Below are 7,270 nucleotides of genomic sequence, written 5' to 3'. Positions count from 1 at the left end.
TTTATCATTAGGAGAAGAAATAATTATAAATTTCATGGGTTGAATATTTATCCTCAATTCTACTCGACCTTATCATGAAAAATAAATTGTCAGCAACAATTTTTATAAGGTGTATTCGAAGGAACACTATCTTACTTTTGTATCAAAATATGCAAAGTTTAATTATGTACGACAAAATGCAAACAATATTATATCATCTTATTGGAGAGCTTATAATAGTATATGATAAATTCAATTAAAATGTAGATTTATGTCTACAATGGAGATGATGATTGGAGAGTTGTAATAGTTTATGATAAATTCAATTTAGTTAAAATGTTTTCTTCCATTTACATCGCTGAATTTAAGTTGATTATATATTTTGGGAATATTTTAAAATTTAATATAGAAAAGTGAAGTGAATTGTTTATCCTATTAAATTCCAAAATATGCCATCTCATTAAAAACAAAAATGACCACCCTCTGAGCACTACTCCACTTATCACTAAGCGTTGTGTGGTGTGGTCAACCCTTCGATTGTTTGATCGCTATAGTGAACCAGAACACACCCACCTTTAGCTCTGAGGTCTCGCTTCAATGCCCATTATGCCCTCACTTCCTAATTGGAGGTAATGAGGAAATTAAAGAGCTTGGAAATCAAGTGAGGCAACAGTCTGATCATATTCTATTCCTCCATGAAGAATTTCAGCGGCAGAAAGCAATAATAAGCCACTTAGAAGATGAAATGGACTAGTTTCGACGCCATTATGCTTATCTACATGCTCAAATAAATGTGGATGTGGATCGCAACACAACCAACAGTGCACCAAATGGACCCTCAGATAAAATGCCAACCGACTGGAAAATCAATCCATGACTACGTGGCTTGTGGACAATCTTGTAGAATTTACAGTTGTTGAAAATTTTGTCTTATGTATGAACAAGGTAGGAAAGTAGAATTAGTGTTTGAATCTCCATCAAATATGCATTTTGAAGTGACAACATCTCTACATTGCTGGTAAAAGTTTTAGGTTTTCTTGCTATGTCCTCAGTTCAAATTAAATGAAAAGCCTACTCATATCTGTTAAAAAAAACTCCTAGTAAGTATATTTATTACATTCTATTATTATCTATTATATGCAAAGATTTGCTTAAATTATGGTGGAAAGTAAATGATGGTAAATAATATCTACAATTCATGCATGAATGTTGCAACTATATCCATAAATTATAGCATAAACTATGTGAGGACTTGCTTAAATTATGGTGGAAAGTAAGTGATGGTAAATAATATCTACAATTCATGCATGAATGTTGCAACTATATCCATAAATTATGGCATAAAGTATGTGAGGTACCCATCTACGTGCCATTATATTGTGCATATGTTACAATGAGACGCCATTATATTGTGCATATGTTACAATGAGACCTTCAAGTTACGGTCCAAGCAAATGTTTGAAAAATAGTTTTTTAAATAATATTGAAAACTAAATATTTATTTTTCAAAGTTAAACATTTTAAGTTGCATTAGTCAACCCTCAACTAATAGTGGTCAATAGGAAAATAAATTGCTAGAGTTTTGCATGTGGAAGAACCAATAATATTTTTCTTTAAGAAACAGTTATGAGATTTTATTAAAAAAGGAAGTTGGGATCTAGTTGAGAACCATTACATTATTTCAAAATTTCCAATATTCCTTGCTGGATTGATATTGAGCACAGAGACTTAATCTAATCTCTCAATCATTTAGCCCATTATACAAAAATTCCAGTCCCATTCCAAGCATAATTTTTCATAACACTCCCAAGATCAAAATGCATTTACATTTCATCACTATATGATTTATAACATGAAAGGATTACCTTGCGCTAATTTGAAATCCTCATAGATTTTAGGTTGACTTCCAATTTTTTTATCTAATTCTTCTTCTTCCTCTCTAACTTCTTTCTTAAAGTGTCTCCCCGGTCCTTTTTTGGAGCTTCTTGTTTCTTGGTTACTTCTTTTTTTTTGCAGCTTCTCGTTTCTTGGAGCTTCTTGTTTCTTGGTTGTCACTCCAGCATGAAAGTGGGAGCCGAGGGAGCATGACCCATACAGGAATTTCATTTGGGATATCTTCATCTAGATGGAAGTCCAGGGACCATTTGTTCAAATACATACCCCTAGTTCCAAAAAATTAGGTCAATTTTGAAAATTTTCATCTTTATCTTCTTTAAATTCGAATAAGAAGGCAAAGAACCCATTTCCACATGCATATATTCCAATATTACCTTTCATTAATGGCTTCCAAGTTTTTTCCAACCATATCTTCGTGGATCTTTGGCACAACCACATTCCTATGAACTTCCCCACTAAATCTCGTTCTGAATATGCCAAGGAAGTTCTTCAAAATCTTGCGGGAAGGGCCACTGAGGGATTAGTCTCCACCTTCTTCACAAATTTTGCATGCACCTTCAATTTGGGTTTTTTGGAGAGAGAATATACAAGGGCCTGGAAGGCCGCAACTTCAACCGTTGATGAGGGAATGATCTCTTCTAGAGTAACCATATCAAACAAAGATCCAACCTTCGAAACGAGCATAATAGCCCTAGATCTGACAAAAAAAAAAACACGTCAGATCAGGAAACCCTAGCCGCCAAAGGCCATACGTTGCAGAGCTCTGCCTCATTCTCTTCTTATTTCTCACAAACAAATTCAGATTTGGAAAGGACTCATGATACTTAGTGTGGTTATCAATTGGGGTTATCCTCATCATTGGGAGAAAGGAATGGAATCCTCCCCACCTAAATTCAATTCCCACAAGTGACATGACCGATGTTGGCAATATTGACAATATATGTATTATTATACCTCATATAGAAATAAATAAATATAAACATCAAAATACTTATTTTAAGATACATTTTACATTGTTAAAATTTAAAAAATTATAAAACTTAACTAAATTATAACTTTATTATAAATTATTATTATTAATTATTAAAAAAATTAATATATAAGTTAAACAAATATACACTCAAATTATATATATATATATAACAAGATTATTAGCTATTAAGATTCATCTCCACTTTACCATGGAGATTTTTAATATGTAAATAGGATTTGTTACAATGGCTTGAGCCAATACTATGGCTTATCAATACCACATGCCCCAAAAACCATAATTCATTTTATGTAACACTTGCCCATATGATATTTTTAAAATTATTCAATTTTAATTAAAAGAGCAAAACTACTTTGTAGATAAATTTAACCTTTGATTTGTGCATACTACTAAGAATATTCTAGAATATTTTGTGGAGGTTAAATCCCTATCATCCTAAATTAAAATTGTGAAAGCCCTATTCCAAAATAGGCATAATTATTATTTGCCTAGCTATAAAAATAAAATGGTTGGTAAAAGCCAATAAACGTCAATCCACAATAAGCATCAAAACACTTATTTCATGATACATCTTATGTTGCTAAAATTTGAAAAAATCATAAAAAAAAATAATTAAAGTATAAAATATTTTCATATTCATATTGATTATAAAAAAAAATAATATATAAGCTAACCATATATACATTTAAAAAAACATGTAATGATATTCTTGACCTTGGAGGTTCGCCCCTACTTTATATAGGCTTTATTACAATATCATGGGTAAATACCATGTCTTATTAATATCATGTCCAAATAACTATAACTCGTTTCATATGGCACTTGTTCATATGACATTCTTTTATAATTAAACAATTTAATTAATTGGAAATAAATTTCAACCTTTGATTTATGAGTACTATTAAGAAATTCTAGAATATTGAGTGAAGTTTAAATCCATACAATCCACCTAATAATTATTGATAATTAGGGAAGCCATAATAATTAAATGGTTGGTAAATGTCGATAGACATCAATCCATAATAAGTACTGTAGGGCAGTGTAGTCCCTCCCATTGAAAAATGATGGAAATGCAAATGAATAATAATAAAGAACAAATTCATGACTATAGTCCTACTTTTTATAATTACTAATAATGGTGCAAAATAAATATTTTCCAATTAAGAAATTACTCAATAGTTTCCTGTTGCTTTTGTTGAATGTATGTTGCCCACGAGTAACATCTATTAGGGTCATTTCGGGATAGCCCCATTTTATTAAAGTTCTGTGTGTTTTGTTACCTTTAACAAGAAAAAATTCTTAAAATTTAGAATATTGTAAAAATATTCTAATCCTAGAGATAAATTTTGATAACTTTAACTTTAGAAATAGTTGAGACCAAATTCAACACAAAATGCACATTAAAAAGCTAAGTGAAATGAATTCCATTTATTCCACATTAACCTCACGCTCGCCTATCAAGGTGCACTGAGTTTACAATCTAGAAAATGTGTTACCATGATACAGATTAGAAATATGATACTTGGTTAATACTTATTGTGTCAATATGTCGGTTTTAGAATGCCCAACTTCGGGTCAAAAAGGTGATTCCTTCAAACCCAACTTAAGGGAGATAAATCCCTTCTAAATACTCGTTTAAAACCAAGAGGGAGAAGTCATAAGGGTATGATTCAAACCCTTTTAAAAAACACAATTGTCGACTCGTTCATGGGTGATTAAACTCATATCAAACCTTATATGGGTTTGGGTTTCCAACCCAATCCATCTTCAAAGAACCAATGTAGTTGAATCTCTTCTAACAAGCGCATGGCCTATATAAATATACACAAATCATGACTATGGAGCAAAGGTTTTATAACACAGGCTCTTATCTTCAATGGATAAAGAATTTGCATGACGGGTTGAAGCCTTGATGGGGCCCCTCCTTGAGCCTTGATGGGGCCCCCAAGCCTTGAGCCTTGAGGCTCAAGAATTTAGCACACAAACATGATCGAAAATGGCCCAAAGTAATGGGGCAACTCCTTGATTCTTTATTCATGAATCTTTATTAATGATGCAAAGAGAAAAAATGGCAGCAGGAAAAAGATGGTTCCAGGGAAAAAAGTACCATGTTGTAGATGATCAATTGCAACCCTCCAGTTGGGGTCTTGAGCAACCATCCTGTATCTAGCTACTGCCCGTAGCAAAGAGGATACGAAGGTGAGTTCAGTACTTGTTGGTTCATGGCTACCAACCCGTAATAGCTACCAAGCTAGCTCTAGATACCAACCCTATCGAGTTACTGAAGGCGAGCTCAGTTCAAGTGGTTGGCCTCATCCCCTTGCCTTACCCTGGATGGAAGTCCCGTTGCCTTACCATCGATTTGATATACCAAACCCTGGGTTGAAACCCATCCATCTCTAACAACTAAGTGAAGTCTTGTCTCACTCAATGTAGAGATGCCCGGCTATTGGTACACCCTATTTCTGGGGAGCAACCATCCCCTCTCATGACATCCATCACACCAATGAGTCATTACTCACCGTGGAGAGGCCCCGGCTATTGGGATTTCCTAGGAGTCTGGGCTTTTGTTGAACCCACGGCCAATTCACCACCCTAATGTGAGGTGACCTCAGGAAGAGGTGAGGTTTTCATAAAGTAAAAGAGGGAGTCTTACAGGACCCCTGAACGACATTCTGGCTAAGACATCTCTTGTCATGCTTCATAGATTTTCCATAGGAATCTTACAGGACCCCTGAACAACATATTGGCTAAGATTATGATCTCCTCATTGTTATGACTATTCAACCAACTCTACTATCCCTACTTGATGGAGTTCAGCATACGAACAACCATCCTTTTTTCCCATCCCATCCCATCCCCTTTTTTTTTTTGGGGGGGTGGGGGGGGGGGGGGGGTGGGGGTACTTTTTTTCTTCCAATTTTATCTAAAGTGTAACAAAAATGTGTGTGTACTTTTTTGGGTAATTTGTCATCCAAAATTACCGACGATTTTTCCTTATAACATTGAGGTATCATTATTATAGATTACCTCTACGATTGCTTTTACCATCCAAGATCGAAGTTCAAGGCTCGAGGATCAAGGCTTGGGGGCCCCATCATGAAAAAAAAAAGTTGAAAACTTTTGATGGATTAAAAAAAGTTGAAAACTTTCGATGGTAAAAAATTTTATGGGTTGAAAAAACTCTATTAACGATGCAAGTTCTTGACCTGATGTCATATCCACCCCTTTATTGGTTTGAACCTACTTGCAATCACTTACAAAATGGCCATATTCATGGCACAACATGCATTTGAAAGGTAATTGCTCATAATCAAGAGTCTGAAAATGGGACCATTCTCCCTGTTTCAGATTCATTTATGGGGGCAACCCTTTTCCTAGATCTACTTCAACGCAATTTTTTACACATGCAAACTGAAATATTCTGAGTTCATCCATATCCAAATATTTCCCTAACCCATTTTTCATTGCTTGTAGACAATTGTCACTCCACCATGAAAGTGGGAGCCGAGGGAGCTTGACCCATACAGGAATTTCATTTGGGATATCTTCATCTGGATGAAAGTCTAGGGACCATTTGTTCAAATACATACCCCTAGTTCCAAAAAATAAGGTCAATTTTGAAAATTTTCATTTGTATCTTCTTTAAATTCAAATAAGAAGGCAAAGAACCCATTTCCACATGCATATATTCCAATATTACCTTTCATTAATGGCTTCCAAGTTTTTTCCAACCATATCTTCATGGATCTTTGGCACGACCACATTCCTATGAACTTCCCCACTAAATCTCATTCTGAATATGCCAAGGAAGTTCTTCAAAATCTTGTGGGAAGGGCCACTGAGGGATTAGTCTCCACCTTCTTCACAAATTTTGCATGCACCTTCGATTTGGGTTTTTTGGAGAGAGAATACACAAGGGCCTAGGAGGGTAGCTGTCAAAGCCAAACCCGTGCTGAAGTGGTTTCAACGCGATTGTTTTAAGGAAAAGCGTGCTGGTAGCACGACTATTTAGGGAAAAACGTGTTGGGTGAGAAAGTTGGGAAAAATAAAAAGAATTTCAACAAACAACCCAAACATGACACTCTAAAGCAGTGATCATTCAATGTGAAGACCTATATAGGCTCACAATAACTGATAATTCAATGGTCAGTCAAACTAAACAAAAGACCATATAAAAAAAAAGAGATTGAATAGGCTATAGCTTCCCTAGCGGAGTCATTGTTTTGTTGTGAAGATAAATCCCTTCTACGGACATAAGCAATCTCTCTAGCCCAATGAGTGGGTCTAGCAACAAGCTAAACAAACTAATGCAAACTTTCCTATATTATGTTGAAAAATACAGAGAGAGAGAAACCTACCTCACTCTAATGCTAAGCGCTCAATCCTTTAATGATGACCTCG

The sequence above is a fragment of the Pinus tabuliformis genome, chromosome 6 (genome assembly GCF_031772625.1).
Source record: "Pinus tabuliformis cultivar Carrire ecotype Pingquan chromosome 6, CPIR1, whole genome shotgun sequence".
In the NCBI taxonomy this organism is placed as follows: Eukaryota; Viridiplantae; Streptophyta; class Pinopsida; order Pinales; family Pinaceae; genus Pinus; species Pinus tabuliformis.
This window is presented reverse-complemented; position numbering follows the sequence as displayed.